Raw genomic sequence first — 19,519 nt, 5'->3', positions numbered from 1 at the left:
TTTCGCAGCACGGGCTTGGGACCGGCCATGGCAGAGTTAAAAAAACGGAATCCTTGAACATTGAAAATTGTTCCCCACACCCCGTTGTGACAGCTTACACTAAAGGGGCAATTTTTTTTTACAGGGCTGGTTTGCTCTCCAGCCCCTAACCCTCCTCTTTTCGCAGCACGGGCTTGGGACCGGCCATGGCAAAGTTAAAAAATGGATACCTTGAAGATTGAAAATTGTTCCCCACACCCCGTCGTGACGGCTTGCACTATAGGGGCGAATGGTTTTTACAGGGCTGGTTTGCTCTCCAGCACCCAACCCTCCTCTTTTCACAGCACGGGCTTGGGACCGGCCATGGCAGAGTTAAAAAAACTGAATCCTTGAACATTGTTCCCCACACCCCGTCGTGACGGCTTGCACTATAGGGGTGAATGGTTTTTACAGGGCTGGTTTGCTCTCCCGCACCCAACCCTCCTCTTTTCACAGCACGGGCTTTGGACCGGCCATGGCAGAGTTAAAAAAAACTGAAACCTTGAACATTGAAAATTGTTCCCCACACCCCGTCGTGACGGCTTGCTCTATAGGGGCGAATGGTTTTTACAGGGCTGGATTGCTCTCCAGCACCCAACCCTCCTCTTTTCGCAGCACGGGCTTGGGACCGGCCATGGCAGAGTTAAAAGAACTGAATCCTTGAACATTGAAAATTGTTCCCCACACCCCGTCGTGACAGCTTACACTAAAGGGGCAAATTTTTTTTTACAGGGCTGGTTTGCTCTCCAGCCCCTAACCCTCCTCTTTTCGCAACACGGGCTTGGGACCGGCCATGGCAAAGTTAAAAAATGGATACCTTGAAGATTGAAAATTGTTCCCCACACCCCGTCGTGACGGCTTGCACTATAGGGGCGAATGGTTTTTACAGGGCTGGTTTGCTCTCCAGCACCCAACCCTCCTCTTTTCGCAGCACAGGCTTGGGACCGGCCATGGCAGAGTTAAAAAAACGGAATCCTTGAACATTGAAAATTGTTCCCCACACCCCGTCGTGACAGCTTACACTAAAGGGGCAAATTTTTTTTTTTCAGGGCTGGTTTGCTCTCCAGCCCCTAACCCTCCTCTTTTCGCAGCACGAGCTTGGGACCGGCCATGGCAAAGTTAAAAAATGGATACCTTGAAGATTGAAAATTGTTCCCCACACCCCGTCGTGACGGCTTGCACTATAGGGGCGAATGGTTTTTACAGGGCTGGTTTGCTCTCCAGCACCCAACCCTCCTCTTTTCGCAGCACGGGCTTGGGACCGGCCATGGCAGAGTTAAAAAAACTGAATCCTTGACCATTGAAAATTGTTCCCCACACCCCGTCGTGACAGCTTACACTAAAGGGGCACATTTTTTTTTACAGGGCTGGTTTGCTCTCCAGCCCCTAACCCTCCTCTTTTCGCAGCACGGGCTTGGGACCGGCCATGGGTAAGTTAAAAAATGGATACCTTGAAGATTGAAAATTGTTCCCAACACCCCGTCATGACGGCTTGCACTATAGGGGCGGATGGTTTTTACAGGGCTGGTTTGCTCTCCAGCACCCAACCCTCCTCTTTTCGCAGCACGGGCTTGGGACCGGCCATGGCAGAGTTAAAAAAAACTGAAACCTTGAACATTGAAAATTGTTCCCCACACCCCGTCGTGACGGTTTGCACTATAGGGGCGAATGGTTTTTACAGGGCTGGATTGCTCTCCAGCACCCAACCCTCCTCTTTTCGCAGCACGGGCTTGGGACCGGCCATGGCAGAGTTAAAAAAAAGGAAACCTTGAACATTGAAAATTGTTCCCCACACCCCGTCGTGACGGCTTGCACTATAGGGGTGAATGGTTTTTACAGGGCTGGTTTGCTCTCCAGCACCCAACCCTCCTCTTTTCACAGCACGGGCTTGGGACCGGCCATGGCAGAGTTAAAAAAACTGAATCCTTGAACATTGAAAATTGTTCCCCACACCCCGTCGTGACAGCTTACACTAAAGGGGCAATTTTTTTTTTACAGGGCTCGTTTGCTCTCCAGCCCCTAACCCTCCTCTTTTCGCAGCACGGTCTTGGGACCGGCCAATGCAAAGTTAAAAAATGGATACCTTGAAGATTGAAAATTGTTCCCCACACCCCGTCGTGACGGCTTGCACTATAGGGGCGAATGGTTTTTACAGGGCTAGTTTGCTCTCCAGCACCCAACCCTCCTCTTTTCGCAGCACGGGCTTGGGACCGGCCATGGCAGAGTTAAAAGAACTGAATCCTTGAACGTTGAAAATTGTTCCCCACACCCCGTCGTGACAGCTTACACTAAAGGGGCACATTTTTTTTACAGGGCTGGTTTGCTCTCCAGCCCCTAACCCTCCTCTTTTCGCAGCACGGGCTTGGGACCGGCCAAGGCAAAGTTAAAAAATGGATACCTTGAAGATTGAAAATTGTTCCCCACACCCCGTCATGACGGCTTGCACTATAGGGGCGGATGGTTTTTACAGGGCTGGTTTGCTCTCCAGCACCCAACCCTCCTCTTTTCACAGCACGGGCTTGGGACCGGCCATGGCAGAGTTAAAAAAACTGAATCCTTGAACATTGAAAATTGTTCCCCACACCCCGTCGTGACGGCTTGCACTATTGGGGTGAACGGTTTTTACAGGGCTGGTTTGCTCTCCAGCACCCAACCCTCCTCTTTTCACAGCACGGGCTTTGTACCGGCCATGGCAGAGTTAAAAAAAACTGAAACCTTGAACATTGAAAATTGTTCCCCACACCCCATCGTGACGGCTTGCACTATAGGGGCGAATGGTTTTTACAGGGCTGGATTGCTCTCCAGCACCCAACCCTCCTCTTTTCGCAGCACGGGCTTGGGACCGGCCATGGCAGAGTTAAAAGAACTGAATCCTTGAACATTGAAAATTGTTCCCCACACCCCGTCGTGACAGCTTACACTAAAGGGGCACATTTTTTTTACAGGGCTGGTTTGCTCTCCAGCCCCTAACCCTCCTCTTTTCGCAGCACGGGCTTGGGACCGGCCATGGCAAAGTTAAAAAATGGATACCTTGAAGATTGAAAATTGTTCCCCACACCCCGTCATGACGGCTTGCACTATAGGGACGGATGGTTTTTACAGGGCTGGTTTGCTCTCCAGCACCCAACCCCCCTCTTTTCGCAGCACGGGCTTGGGACCGGCCATGGCAGAGTTAAAAGAACTGAATCCTTGAACATTGAAAATTGTTTCCCACACCCCGTCGTGACAGCTTACACTAAAGGGGCACATTTTTTTTTTACAGGGCTGGTTTGCTCTCCAGCCCCTAACCCTCCTCTTTTCGCAGCACGGGCTTGGGACCGGCCATGGCAAAGTTAAAAAATGGATACCTTGAAGATTGAAAATTGTTCCCCACACCTCATCATGACGGCTTGCACTATAGGGGCGGATGGTTTTTACAGGGCTGGTTTGCTCTCCAGCACCCAACCCTCCTCTTTTCGCAGCACAGGCTTGGGACCGGCCATGGCAGAGTTAAAAAAACTGAAACCTTGAACATTGAAAATTGTTCCCCACACCCCGTCGTGACGGCTTGCACTATAGGGGTGAATGGTTTTTACAGGGCTGGTTTGCTCTCCAGCACCCAACCCTCCTCTTTTCGCAGCACGGGCTTAGGACCGGCCATGGCAGAGTTAAAAAAACGGAATCCTTGAACATTGAAAATTGTTCCCCACACCCCGTCGTGACAGCTTACACTAAAGGGGCAAATTTTTTTTTTACAGAGCTGGTTTGCTCTTCAGCCCCTAACCCTCCTCTTTTCGCAGCACGGGCTTGGGACCGGCCAATGCAAAGTTAAAAAATGGATACCTTGAAGATTGAAAATTGTTCCCCACACCCCGTCGTGACGGCTTGCACTATAGGGGCGAATGGTTTTTACAGGGCTGGTTTGCTCTCCAGCACCCAACCCTCCTCTTTTCGCAGCACGGGCTTGGGACCGGCCATGGCAGAGTTAAAAAAACGGAATCCTTGAACATTGAAAATTGTTCCCCACACCCCGTTGTGACAGCTTACACTAAAGGGGCAAAATTTTTTTACAGGGCTGGTTTGCTCTCCAGCCCCTAACCCTCCTCTTTTCGCAGCACGGGCTTGGGACCGGCCATGGCAAAGTTAAAAAATGGATACCTTGAAGATTGAAAATTGTTCCCCACACCCCGTCGTGACGGCTTGCACTATAGGGGCGAATGGTTTTTACAGGGCTGGTTTGCTCTCCAGCACCCAACCCTCCTCTTTTCACAGCACGGGCTTGGGACCGGCCATGGCAGAGTTAAAAAAACTGAATCCTTGAACATTGAAAATTGTTCCCCACACCCCGTCGTGACGGCTTGCACTATAGGGGTGAATGGTTTTTACAGGGCTGGTTTGCTCTCCCGCACCCAACCCTCCTCTTTTCACAGCACGGGCTTTGGACCGGCCATGGCAGAGTTAAAAAAAACTGAAACCTTGAACATTGAAAATTGTTCCCCACACCCCGTCGTGACGGCTTGCACTATAGGGGCGAATGGTTTTTACAGGGCTGGATTGCTCTCCAGCACCCAACCCTCCTCTTTTCGCAGCACGGGCTTGGGACCGGCCATGGCAGAGTTAAAAGAACTGAATCCTTGAACATTGAAAATTGTTCCCCACACCCCGTCGTGACAGCTTACACTAAAGGGGCAAATTTTTTTTTACAGGGCTGGTTTGCTCTCCAGCCCCTAACCCTCCTCTTTTCGCAACACGGGCTTGGGACCGGCCATGGCAAAGTTAAAAAATGGATACCTTGAAGATTGAAAATTGTTCCCCACACCCCGTCGTGACGGCTTGCACTATAGGGGCGAATGGTTTTTACAGGGCTGGTTTGCTCTCCAGCACCCAACCCTCCTCTTTTCGCAGCACAGGCTTGGGACCGGCCATGGCAGAGTTAAAAAAACGGAATCCTTGAACATTGAAAATTGTTCCCCACACCCCGTCGTGACAGCTTACACTAAAGGGGCAAATTTTTTTTTTTCAGGGCTGGTTTGCTCTCCAGCCCCTAACCCTCCTCTTTTCGCAGCACGAGCTTGGGACCGGCCATGGCAAAGTTAAAAAATGGATACCTTGAAGATTGAAAATTGTTCCCCACACCCCGTCGTGACGGCTTGCACTATAGGGGCGAATGGTTTTTACAGGGCTGGTTTGCTCTCCAGCACCCAACCCTCCTCTTTTCGCAGCACGGGCTTGGGACCGGCCATGGCAGAGTTAAAAAAACTGAATCCTTGACCATTGAAAATTGTTCCCCACACCCCGTCGTGACAGCTTACACTAAAGGGGCACATTTTTTTTTACAGGGCTGGTTTGCTCTCCAGCCCCTAACCCTCCTCTTTTCGCAGCACGGGCTTGGGACCGGCCATGGGTAAGTTAAAAAATGGATACCTTGAAGATTGAAAATTGTTCCAAACACCCCGTCATGACGGCTTGCACTATAGGGGCGGATGGTTTTTACAGGGCTGGTTTGCTCTCCAGCACCCAACCCTCCTCTTTTCGCAGCACGGGCTTGGGACCGGCCATGGCAGAGTTAAAAAAAACTGAAACCTTGAACATTGAAAATTGTTCCCCACACCCCGTCGTGACGGTTTGCACTATAGGGGCGAATGGTTTTTACAGGGCTGGATTGCTCTCCAGCACCCAACCCTCCTCTTTTCGCAGCACGGGCTTGGGACCGGCCATGGCAGAGTTAAAAAAAAGGAAACCTTGAACATTGAAAATTGTTCCCCACACCCCGTCGTGACGGCTTGCACTATAGGGGTGAATGGTTTTTACAGGGCTGGTTTGCTCTCCAGCACCCAACCCTCCTCTTTTCACAGCACGGGCTTGGGACCGGCCATGGCAGAGTTAAAAAAACTGAATCCTTGAACATTGAAAATTGTTCCCCACACCCCGTCGTGACAGCTTACACTAAAGGGGCAATTTTTTTTTTATAGGGCTCGTTTGCTCTCCAGCCCCTAACCCTCCTCTTTTCGCAGCACGGTCTTGGGACCGGCCATGGCAAAGTTAAAAAATGGATACCTTGAAGACTGAAAATTGTTCCCCACACCCCGTCGTGACGGCTTGCACTATTGGGGCGAATGGTTTTTACAGGGCTAGTTTGCTCTCCAGCACCCAACCCTCCTCTTTTCGCAGCACGGGCTTGGGACCGGCCATGGCAGAGTTAAAAGAACTGAATCCTTGAACGTTGAAAATTGTTCCCCACACCCCGTCGTGACAGCTTACACTAAAGGGGCACATTTTTTTTCCAGGGCTGGTTTGCTCTCCAGCCCCTAACCCTCCTCTTTTCGCAGCACGGGCTTGGGACCGGCCAAGGCAAAGTTAAAAAATGGATACCTTGAAGATTGAAAATTGTTCCCCACACCCCGTCATGACGGCTTGCACTATAGGGGCGGATGGTTTTTACAGGGCTGGTTTGCTCTCCAGCACCCAACCCTCCTCTTTTCACAGCACGGGCTTGGGACCGGCCATGGCAGAGTTAAAAAAACTGAATCCTTGAACATTGAAAATTGTTCCCCACACCCCGTCGTGACGGCTTGCACTATAGGGGTGAACGGTTTTTACAGGGCTGGTTTGCTCTCCAGCACCCAACCCTCCTCTTTTCACAGCACGGGCTTTGTACCGGCCATGGCAGAGTTAAAAAAAACTGAAACCTTGAACATTGAAAATTGTTCCCCACACCCCGTCGTGACGGCTTGCACTATAGGGGCGAATGGTTTTTACAGGGCTGGATTGCTCTCCAGCACCCAACCCTCCTCTTTTCGCAGCACGGGCTTGGGACCGGCCATGGCAGAGTTAAAAGAACTGAATCCTTGAACATTGAAAATTGTTCCCCACACCCCGTCGTGACAGCTTACACTAAAGGGGCACATTTTTTTTACAGGGCTGGTTTGCTCTCCAGCCCCTAACCCTCCTCTTTTCGCAGCACGGGCTTGGGACCGGCCATGGCAAAGTTAAAAAATGGATACCTTGAAGATTGAAAATTGTTCCCCACACCCCGTCATGACGGCTTGCACTATAGGGACGGATGGTTTTTACAGGGCTGGTTTGCTCTCCAGCACCCAACCCCCCTCTTTTCGCAGCACGGGCTTGGGACCGGCCATGGCAGAGTTAAAAGAACTGAATCCTTGAACATTGAAAATTGTTTCCCACACCCCGTCGTGACAGCTTACACTAAAGGGGCACATTTTTTTTTTACAGGGCTGGTTTGCTCTCCAGCCCCTAACCCTCCTCTTTTCGCAGCACGGGCTTGGGACCGGCCATGGCAAAGTTAAAAAATGGATACCTTGAAGATTGAAAATTGTTCCCCACACCTCATCATGACGGCTTGCACTATAGGGGCGGATGGTTTTTACAGGGCTGGTTTGCTCTCCAGCACCCAACCCTCCTCTTTTCGCAGCACAGGCTTGGGACCGGCCATGGCAGAGTTAAAAAAACTGAAACCTTGAACATTGAAAATTGTTCCCCACACCCCGTCGTGACGGCTTGCACTATAGGGGTGAATGGTTTTTACAGGGCTGGTTTGCTCTCCAGCACCCAACCCTCCTCTTTTCGCAGCACGGGCTTGGGACCGGCCATGGCAGAGTTAAAAAAACGGAATCCTTGAACATTGAAAATTGTTCCCCACACCCCGTCGTGACAGCTTACACTAAAGGGGCAAATTTTTTTTTTACAGAGCTGGTTTGCTCTTCAGCCCCTAACCCTCCTCTTTTCGCAGCACGGGCTTGGGACCGGCCAATGCAAAGTTAAAAAATGGATACCTTGAAGATTGAAAATTGTTCCCCACACCCCGTCGTGACGGCTTGCACTATAGGGGCGAATGGTTTTTACAGGGCTGGTTTGCTCTCCAGCACCCAACCCTCCTCTTTTCGCAGCACGGGCTTGGGACCGGCCATGGCAGAGTTAAAAAAACGGAATCCTTGAACATTGAAAATTGTTCCCCACACCCCGTTGTGACAGCTTACACTAAAGGGGCAAAATTTTTTTACAGGGCTGGTTTGCTCTCCAGCCCCTAACCCTCCTCTTTTCGCAGCACGGGCTTGGGACCGGCCATGGCAAAGTTAAAAAATGGATACCTTGAAGATTGAAAATTGTTCCCCACACCCCGTCGTGACGGCTTGCACTATAGGGGCGAATGGTTTTTACAGGGCTGGTTTGCTCTCCAGCACCCAACCCTCCTCTTTTCACAGCACGGGCTTGGGACCGGCCATGGCAGAGTTAAAAAAACTGAATCCTTGAACATTGAAAATTGTTCCCCACACCCCGTCGTGACGGCTTGCACTATAGGGGTGAATGGTTTTTACAGGGCTGGTTTGCTCTCCCGCACCCAACCCTCCTCTTTTCACAGCACGGGCTTTGGACCGGCCATGGCAGAGTTAAAAAAAACTGAAACCTTGAACATTGAAAATTGTTCCCCACACCCCGTCGTGACGGCTTGCACTATAGGGGCGAATGGTTTTTACAGGGCTGGATTGCTCTCCAGCACCCAACCCTCCTCTTTTCGCAGCACGGGCTTGGGACCGGCCATGGCAGAGTTAAAAGAACTGAATCCTTGAACATTGAAAATTGTTCCCCACACCCCGTCGTGACAGCTTACACTAAAGGGGCAAATTTTTTTTTACAGGGCTGGTTTGCTCTCCAGCCCCTAACCCTCCTCTTTTCGCAACACGGGCTTGGGACCGGCCATGGCAAAGTTAAAAAATGGATACCTTGAAGATTGAAAATTGTTCCCCACACCCCGTCGTGACGGCTTGCACTATAGGGGCGAATGGTTTTTACAGGGCTGGTTTGCTCTCCAGCACCCAACCCTCCTCTTTTCGCAGCACAGGCTTGGGACCGGCCATGGCAGAGTTAAAAAAACGGAATCCTTGAACATTGAAAATTGTTCCCCACACCCCGTCGTGACAGCTTACACTAAAGGGGCAAATTTTTTTTTTTCAGGGCTGGTTTGCTCTCCAGCCCCTAACCCTCCTCTTTTCGCAGCACGAGCTTGGGACCGGCCATGGCAAAGTTAAAAAATGGATACCTTGAAGATTGAAAATTGTTCCCCACACCCCGTCGTGACGGCTTGCACTATAGGGGCGAATGGTTTTTACAGGGCTGGTTTGCTCTCCAGCACCCAACCCTCCTCTTTTCGCAGCACGGGCTTGGGACCGGCCATGGCAGAGTTAAAAAAAAGGAAACCTTGAACATTGAAAATTGTTCCCCACACCCCGTCGTGACGGCTTGCACTATAGGGGTGAATGGTTTTTACAGGGCTGGTTTGCTCTCCAGCACCCAACCCTCCTCTTTTCACAGCACGGGCTTGGGACCGGCCATGGCAGAGTTAAAAAAACTGAATCCTTGAACATTGAAAATTGTTCCCCACACCCCGTCGTGACAGCTTACACTAAAGGGGCAATTTTTTTTTTACAGGGCTCGTTTGCTCTCCAGCCCCTAACCCTCCTCTTTTCGCAGCACGGTCTTGGGACCGGCCATGGCAAAGTTAAAAAATGGATACCTTGAAGACTGAAAATTGTTCCCCACACCCCGTCGTGACGGCTTGCACTATAGGGGCGAATGGTTTTTACAGGGCTAGTTTGCTCTCCAGCACCCAACCCTCCTCTTTTCGCAGCACGGGCTTGGGACCGGCCATGGCAGAGTTAAAAGAACTGAATCCTTGAACGTTGAAAATTGTTCCCCACACCCCGTCGTGACAGCTTACACTAAAGGGGCACATTTTTTTTCCAGGGCTGGTTTGCTCTCCAGCCCCTAACCCTCCTCTTTTCGCAGCACGGGCTTGGGACCGGCCAAGGCAAAGTTAAAAAATGGATACCTTGAAGATTGAAAATTGTTCCCCACACCCCGTCATGACGGCTTGCACTATAGGGGCGGATGGTTTTTACAGGGCTGGTTTGCTCTCCAGCACCCAACCCTCCTCTTTTCACAGCACGGGCTTGGGACCGGCCATGGCAGAGTTAAAAAAACTGAATCCTTGAACATTGAAAATTGTTCCCCACACCCCGTCGTGACGGCTTGCACTATAGGGGTGAACGGTTTTTACAGGGCTGGTTTGCTCTCCAGCACCCAACCCTCCTCTTTTCACAGCACGGGCTTTGTACCGGCCATGGCAGAGTTAAAAAAAACTGAAACCTTGAACATTGAAAATTGTTCCCCACACCCCGTCGTGACGGCTTGCACTATAGGGGCGAATGGTTTTTACAGGGCTGGATTGCTCTCCAGCACCCAACCCTCCTCTTTTCGCAGCACGGGCTTGGGACCGGCCATGGCAGAGTTAAAAGAACTGAATCCTTGAACATTGAAAATTGTTCCCCACACCCCGTCGTGACAGCTTACACTAAAGGGGCACATTTTTTTTTTACAGGGCTGGTTTGCTCTCCAGCCCCTAACCCTCCTCTTTTCGCAGCACGGGCTTGGGACCGGCCATGGCAAAGTTAAAAAATGGATACCTTGAAGATTGAAAATTGTTCCCCACACCCCATCATGACGGCTTGCACTATAGGGGTGGATGGTTTTTACAGGGCTGGTTTGCTCTCCAGCACCCAACCCTCTTCTTTTCGCAGCACAGGCTTGGGACCGGCCATGGCAGAGTTAAAAAAACTGAAACCTTGAACATTGAAAATTGTTCCCCACACCCCGTCGTGACGGCTTGCACTATAGGGGTGAATGGTTTTTACAGGGCTGGTTTGCTCTCCAGCACCCAACCCTCTTTTTTCGCAGCACGGGCTTGGGACCGGCCATGGCAGAGTTAAAAAAACTGAATCCTTGAACATTGAAAATTGTTCCCCACACCCCGTCGTGACAGCTTACACTAAAGGGGCAAATTTTTTTTTTACAGGGCTGGTTTGCTCTCCAGCCCCTAACCCTCCTCTTTTCGCAGCACGGGCTTGGGACCGGCCATGGCAAAGTTAAAAAATGGATACCTTGAAGATTGAAAATTGTTCCCCACACCCCGTCGTGACGGCTTGCACTATAGGGGCGAATGGTTTTTACAGGGCTGGTTTGCTCTCCAGCACCCAACCCTCCTCTTTGCGCAGCACGGGCTTGGGACCGGCCATGGCAGAGTTAAAAAAACGGAATCCTTGAACATTGAAAATTGTTCCCCACACCCCGTTGTGACAGCTTACTCTAAAGGGGCAAATTTTTTTTACAGGGCTGGTTTGCTCTCCAGCCCCTAACCCTCCTCTTTTCGCAGCACGGGCTTGGGACCGGCCATGGCAAAGTTAAAAAATGGATACCTTGAAGATTGAAAACTGTTCCCCGCACCCCATTGTGATGGCTTGCACTATAGGGGCGAATGTTTGTTACAGGGCTGGTTTGCTCTCCAGCACCCAACCCTCCTCTTTTCGCAGCACGGGCTTGGGACCGGCCATGGCAGAGTTAAAAAAACGGAATCCTTGAACATTGAAAATTGTTCCCCACACCCCGTCGTGACGGCTTGCACTATAGGGGCGGATGGTTTTTACAGGGCTGGTTTGCTCTCCAGCACCCAACCCTCCTCTTTTCGCAGCACGGGCTTGGGACCGGCCATGGCAGAGTTAAAAGAACTGAATCCTTGAACATTGAAAATTGTTCCCCACACCCCGTCGTGACAGCTTACACTAAAGGGGCACATTTTTTTTTTTTACAGGGCTGGTTTGCTCTCCAGCCCCTAAACCTCCTCTTTTCGCAGCACGGGCTTGGGACCGGCCATGGCAAAGTTAAAAAATGCATACCTTGAAGATTGAAAATTGTTCCCCACACCCCGTCGTGACGGCTTGCACTATAGGGGCGAATGGTTTTTACAGGGCTGGTTTGCTCTCCAGCACCCAACCCTCCTCTTTGCGCAGCACGGGCTTGGGACCGGCCATGGCAGAGTTAAAAAAACGGAATCCTTGAACATTGAAAATTGTTCCCCACACCCCGTTGTGACAGCTTACACTAAAGGGGCAAATTTTTTTTACAGGGCTGGTTTGCTCTCCAGCCCCTAACCCTCCTCTTTTCGCAGCACGGGCTTGGGACCGGCCATGGCAAAGTTAAAAAATGGATACCTTGAAGATTTAAAATTGTTCCCCACACCCCGTCATGACGGCTTGCACTATAGGGACGGATGGTTTTTACAGGGCTGGTTTGCTCTCCAGCACCCAACCCTCCTCTTTTCAAAGCACGGGCTTGGGACCGGCCATGGCAGAGTTAAAAGAACTGAATCCTTGAACATTGAAAATTGTTCCCCACACCCCGTCGTGACAGCTTACACTAAAGGGGCACATTTTTTTTTTTACAGGGCTGGTTTGCTCTCCAGCCCCTAACCCTCCTCTTTTCGCAGCACGGGCTTGGGACCGGCCATGGCAAAGTTAAAAAATGGATACCTTGAAGATTGAAAATTGTTCCCCACACCTCATCATGACGGCTTGCACTATAGGGGCGGATGGTTTTTACAGGGCTGGTTTGCTCTCCAGCACCCAACCCTCCTCTTTTCGCAGCACAGGCTTGGGACCGGCCATGGCAGAGTTAAAAAAACTGAAACCTTGAACATTGAAAATTGTTCCCCACACCCCGTCGTGACGGCTTGCACTATAGGGGTGAATGGTTTTTACAGGGCTGGTTTGCTCTCCAGCACCCAACCCTCCTCTTTTCGCAGCACGGGCTTGGGACCGGCCATGGCAGAGTTAAAAAAACTGAATCCTTGAACATTGAAAATTGTTCCCCACACCCCGTCGTGACAGCTTACACTAAAGGGGCAAATTTTTTTTTACAGAGCTGGTTTGCTCTCCAGCCCCTAACCCTCCTCTTTTCGCAGCACGGGCTTGGGACTGGCCATGGCAAAGTTAAAAAATGGATACCTTGAAGATTGAAAATTGTTCCCCACACCCCGTCGTGACGGCTTGCACTATAGGGGCGAATGGTTTTTACAGGGCTGGTTTGCTCTCCAGCACCCAACCCTCCTCTTTTCGCAGCACGGGCTTGGGACCGGCCATGGCAGAGTTAAAAAAACGGAATCCTTGAACATTGAAAATTGTTCCCCACACCCCGTTGTGACAGCTTACACTAAAGGGGCAAATTTTTTTTACAGGGCTGGTTTGCTCTCCAGCCCCTAACCCTCCTCTTTTCGCAGCACGGGCTTGGGACCGGCCATGGCAAAGTTAAAAAATGGATACCTTGAAGATTGAAAATTGTTCCCCACACCCCGTCGTGACGGCTTGCACTATAGGGGCGAATGGTTTTTACAGGGCTGGTTTGCTCTCCAGCACCCAACCCTCCTCTTTTCACAGCACGGGCTTGGGACCGGCCATGGCAGAGTTAAAAAAACTGAATCCTTGAACATTGAAAATTGTTCCCCACACCCCGTCGTGACGGCTTGCACTATAGGGGTGAATGGTTTTTACAGGGCTGGTTTGCTCTCCCGCACCCAACCCTCCTCTTTTCACAGCACGGGCTTTGGACCGGCCATGGCAGAGTTAAAAAAAACTGAAACCTTGAACATTGAAAATTGTTCCCCACACCCCGTCGTGACGGCTTGCACTATAGGGGCGAATGTTTTTTACAGGGCTGGATTGCTCTCCAGCACCCAACCCTCCTCTTTTCGCAGCACGGGCTTGGGACCGGCCATGGCAGAGTTAAAAGAACTGAATCCTTGAACATTGAAAATTGTTCCCCACACCCCGTCGTGACAGCTTACACTAAAGGGGCACATTTTTTTTTTACAGGGCTGGTTTGCTCTCCAGCCCCTAAACCTCCTCTTTTCGCAGCACGGGCTTGGGACCGGCCATGGCAAAGTTAAAAAATGGATACCTTGAAGATTGAAAATTGTTCCCCACACCCCATCATGACGGCTTGCACTATAGGGGCGGATGGTTTTTACAGGGCTGGTTTGCTCTCCAGCACCCAACCCTCTTTTTTCGCAGCACGGGCTTGGGACCGGCCATGGCAGAGTTAAAAAAACTGAATCCTTGAACATTGAAAATTGTTCCCCACACCCCGTCGTGACAGCTTACACTAAAGGGGCAAATTTTTTTTTTACAGGGCTGGTTTGCTCTCCAGCCCCTAACCCTCCTCTTTTCGCAGCACGGGCTTGGGACCGGCCATGGCAAAGTTAAAAAATGGATACCTTGAAGATTGAAAATTGTTCCCCACACCCCGTCGTGACGGCTTGCACTATAGGGGCAAATGGTTTTTACAGGGCTGGTTTGCTCTCCAGCACCCAACCCTCCTCTTTTCGCAACACGGGCTTGGGACCGGCCATGGCAGAGTTAAAAAAACGGAATCCTTGAACATTGAAAATTGTTCCCCACACCCCGTTGTGACAGCTTACTCTAAAGGGGCAAATTTTTTTTACAGGGCTGGTTTTCTCTCCAGCCCCTAACCCTCCTCTTTTCGCAGCACGGGCTTGGGACCGGCCATGGCAAAGTTAAAAAATGGATACCTTGAAGATTGAAAACTATTCCCCGCACCCCATTGTGATGGCTTGCACTATAGGGGCGAATGTTTGTTACAGGGCTGGTTTGCTCTCCAGCACCCAACCCTCCTCTTTTCTCAGCATGGGCTTTGGACCGGCCATGGCAGAGGTAAAAAAAACTGAAACCTTGAACATTGAAAATTGTTCCCCACACCCCGTCGTGACGGCTTGCACTATAGGGGCGGATGGTTTTTACAGGGTTGGTTTGCTCTCCAGCACCCAATCCTCCTCTTTTCGCAGCACGGGCTTGGGACCGGCCATGGCAAAGTTAAAAAATGGATACCTTGAAGATTGAAAATTGTTCCCCACACCCCGTCGTGACGTCTTGCACTATAGGGGCGAATGGTTTTTACAGGGCTGGTTTGCTCTCCAGCACCCAACCCTCCTCTTTTCACAGCACGGGCTTGGGACCGGCCATGGCAGAGTTAAAAAAAACTGAAACCTTGAACATTGAAAATTGTTCCCCACACCCCGTTGTGACGGCTTGCACTATAGGGGCGAATGGCTTTTACAGGGCTGGATTGCTCTCCAGCACCCAACCCTCCTCTTTTCGCAGCACGGGCTTGGGACCGGCCATGGCAGAGTTAAAAGAACTGAATCCTTGAACATTGAAAATTGTTCCCCACACCCCGTCGTGACAGCTTACACTAAAGGGGCAAATTTTTTTTTTTACAGGGCTGGTTTGCTCTCCAGCCCCTAACCCTCCTCTTTTCGCAGCACGGGCTTGGGACCGGCCATGGCAAAGTTAAAAAATGGATACCTTGAAGATTGAAAATTGTTCCCCACACCCCATCATGACGGCTTGCACTATAGGGGCGGATGGTTTTTACAGGGCTGGTTTGCTCTCCAGCACCCAACCCTCCTCTTTTCGCAGCACAGGCTTGGGACCGGCCATGGCAGAGTTAAAAAAACTGAAACCTTGAACATTGAAAATTGTTCCCCACACCCCGTCATGACGGCTTGCACTATAGGGGTGAATGGTTTTTACAGGGCTGGTTTGCTCTCCAGCACCCGACCCTCTTTTTTCGCAGCACGGGCTTGGGACCGGCCATGGCAGAGTTAAAAAAACGGAATCCTTGAACATTGAAAATTGTTCCCCACACCCCGTCGTGACTGCTTACACTAAAGGGGCAAATTTTTTTTTTACAGGGCTGGTTTGCTCTCCAGCCCCTAACCCTCCTCTTTTCGCAGCACGGGCTTGGGACCGGCCATGGCAAAGTTAAAAAATGGATACCTTGAAGATTGAAAATTGTTCCCCACACCCCGTCGTGACGGCTTGCACTATAGGGGCGAATGGTTTTTATAGGGCTGGTTTGCTCTCCAGCACCCAACCCTCCTCTTTTCGCAGCACGGGCTTGGGACCGGCCATGGCAGAGTTAAAAAAACGGAATCCTTGAACATTGAAAATTGTTCCCCACACCCCGTTGTGACAGCTTACTCTAAAGGGGCAAATTTTTTTTACAGGGCTGGTTTGCTCTCCAGCCCCTAACCCTCCTCTTTTCGCAGCACGGGCTTGGGACCGGCCATGGCAAAGTTAAAAAATGGATACCTTGAAGATTGAAAATTGTTCCCCACACCTCATCATGACGGCTTGCACTATAGGGGCGGATGGTTTTTACAGGGCTGGTTTGCTCTCCAGCACCCAACCCTCCTCTTTTCGCAGCACAGGCTTGGGACCGGCCATGGCAGAGTTAAAAAAACTGAAACCTTGAACATTGAAAATTGTTCCCCACACCCCGTCATGACGGCTTGCACTATAGGGGTGAATGGTTTTTACAGGGCTGGTTTGCTCTCCAGCACCCAACCCTCCTCTTTTCACAGCACGGGCTTGGGACCGGCCATGGCAGAGTTAAAAAAAACGGAATCCTTGAACATTGAAAATTGTTCCCCACACCCCGTCGTGACAGCTTACACTAAAGGGGCAAATTTTTTTTTTACAGAGCTGGTTTGCTCTCCAGCCCCTAACCCTCCTCTTTTCGCAGCACGGGCTTGTGACCGGCCATGGCAAAGTTAAAAAATGGATACCTTGAAGATTGAAAATTGTTCCCCACACCCCGTCGTGACGGCTTGCACTATAGGGGCGAATGGTTTTTACAGGGCTAGTTTGCTCTCCAGCACCCAACCCTCCTCTTTTCGCAGCACGGGCTTGGGACCGGCCATGGCAGAGTTAAAAGAACTGAATCCTTGAATGTTGAAAATTGTTCCCCACACCCCGTCGTGACAGCTTACACTAAAGGGGCACATTTTTTTTACAGGGCTGGTTTGCTCTCCAGCCCCTAACCCTCCTCTTTTCGCAGCACGGGCTTGGGACCGGCCAAGGCAAAGTTAAAAAATGGATACCTTGAAGATTGAAAATTGTTCCCCACACCCCGTCATGACGGCTTGCACTATAGGGGCGGATGGTTTTTACAGGGCTGGTTTGCTCTCCAGCACCCAACCCTCCTCTTTTCACAGCACGGGCTTGGGACCGGCCATGGCAGAGTTAAAAAAACTGAATCCTTGAACATTGAAAATTGTTCCCCACACCCCGTCGTGACGGCTTGCACTATAGGGGTGAACGGTTTTTACAGGGCTGGTTTGCTCTCCAGCACCCAACCCTCCTCTTTTCACAGCACGGGCTTTGTACCGGCCATGGCAGAGTTAAAAAAAACTGAAACCTTGAACATTGAAAATTGTTCCCCACACCCCGTCGTGACGGCTTGCACTATAGGGGCGAATGGTTTTTACAGGGCTGGATTGCTCTCCAGCACCCAACCCTCCTCTTTTCGCAGCACGGGCTTGGGACCGGCCATGGCAGAGTTAAAAGAACTGAATCCTTGAACATTGAAAATTGTTCCCCACACCCCGTCGTGACAGCTTACACTAAAGGGGCACATTTTTTTTACAGGGCTGGTTTGCTCTCCAGCCCCTAACCCTCCTCTTTTCGCAGCACGGGCTTGGGACCGGCCATGGCAAAGTTAAAAAATGGATACCTTGAAGATTGAAAATTGTTCCCCACACCCCGTCATGACGGCTTGCACTATAGGGACGGATGGTTTTTACAGGGCTGGTTTGCTCTCCAGCACCCAACCCCCCTCTTTTCGCAGCACGGGCTTGGGACCGGCCATGGCAGAGTTAAAAGAACTGAATCCTTGAACATTGAAAATTGTTTCCCACACCCCGTCGTGACAGCTTACACTAAAGGGGCACATTTTTTTTTTACAGGGCTGGTTTGCTCTCCAGCCCCTAACCCTCCTCTTTTCGCAGCACGGGCTTGGGACCGGCCATGGCAAAGTTAAAAAATGGATACCTTGAAGATTGAAAATTGTTCCCCACACCTCATCATGACGGCTTGCACTATAGGGGCGGATGGTTTTTACAGGGCTGGTTTGCTCTCCAGCACCCAACCCTCCTCTTTTCGCAGCACAGGCTTGGGACCGGCCATGGCAGAGTTAAAAAAACTGAAACCTTGAACATTGAAAATTGTTCCCCACACCCCGTCGTGACGGCTTGCACTATAGGGGTGAATGGTTTTTACAGGGCTGGTTTGCTCTCCAGCACCCAACCCTCCTCTTTTCGCAGCACGGGCTTGGGACCGGCCATGGCAGAGTTAAAAAAACGGAATCCTTGAACATTGAAAATTGTTCCCCACACCCCGTCGTGACAGCTTACACTAAAGGGGCAAATTTTTTTTTTACAGAGCTGGTTTGCTCTCCAGCCCCTAACCCTCCTCTTTTCGCAGCACGGGATCGGGACCGGCCAATGCAAAGTTAAAAAATGGATACCTTGAAGATTGAAAATTGTTCCCCACACCCCGTCGTGACGGCTTGCACTATAGGGGCGAATGGTTTTTGCAGGGCTGGTTTGCTCTCCAGCACCCAACCCTCCTCTTTTTGCAGCACGGGCTTGGGACCGGCCATGGCAGAGTTAAAAAAACGGAATCCTTGAACATTGAAAATTGTTCCCCACACCCCGTTGTGACAGCTTACACTAAAGGGGCAAATTTTTTTTACAGGGCTGGTTTGCTCTCCAGCCCCTAACCCTCCTCTTTTCGCAGCACGGGCTTGGGACCGGCCATGGCAAAGTTAAAAAATGGATACCTTGAAGATTGAAAATTGTTCCCCACACCCCGTCGTGACGGCTTGCACTATAGGGGCGAATGGTTTTTACAGGGCTGGTTTGCTCTCCAGCACCCAACCCTCCTCTTTTCACAGCACGGGCTTGGGACCGGCCATGACAGAGTTAAAAAAACTGAATCCTTGAACATTGAAAATTGTTCCCCACACCCCGTCGTGACGGCTTGCACTATAGGGGTGAATGGTTTTTACAGGGCTGGTTTGCTCTCCCGCACCCAACCCTCCTCTTTTCACAGCACGGGCTTTGGACCGGCCATGGCAGAGTTAAAAAAAACTGAAACCTTGAAGATTGAAAATTGTTCCCCACACCCCGTCGTGACGGCTTGCACTATAGGGGCGAATGGTTTTTACAGGGCTGGATTGCTCTCCAGCACCCAACCCTCCTCTTTTCGCAGCACGGGCTTGGGACCGGCCATGGCAGAGTTAAAAGAACTGAATCCTTGAACATTGAAAATTGTTCCCCACACCCCGTCGTGACAGCTTACACTAAAGGGGCAAATTTTTTTTTACAGGGCTGGTTTGCTCTCCAGCCCCTAACCCTCCTCTTTTCGCAACACGGGCTTGGGACCGGCCATGGCAAAGTTAAAAAATGGATACCTTGAAGATTGAAAATTGTTCCCCACACCCCGTCGTGACGGCTTGCACTATAGGGGCGAATGGTTTTTACAGGGCTGGTTTGCTCTCCAGCACCCAACCCTCCTCTTTTCGCAGCACAGGCTTGGGACCGGCCATGGCAGAGTTAAAAAAACGGAATCCTTGAACATTGAAAATTGTTCCCCACACCCCGTCGTGACAGCTTACACTAAAGGGGCAAATTTTTTTTTTTCAGGGCTGGTTTGCTCTCCAGCCCCTAACCCTCCTCTTTTCGCAGCACGAGCTTGGGACCGGCCATGGCAAAGTTAAAAAATGGATACCTTGAAGATTGAAAATTGTTCCC

This window comes from Lithobates pipiens, unplaced genomic scaffold (assembly GCF_037356315.1).
Source record: "Lithobates pipiens isolate NorthernLeopardFrog02 unplaced genomic scaffold, aLitPip1_a1.2 Scaffold_13, whole genome shotgun sequence".
Lineage (NCBI taxonomy): Eukaryota > Metazoa > Chordata > Amphibia > Anura > Ranidae > Lithobates > Lithobates pipiens.
This window is presented reverse-complemented; position numbering follows the sequence as displayed.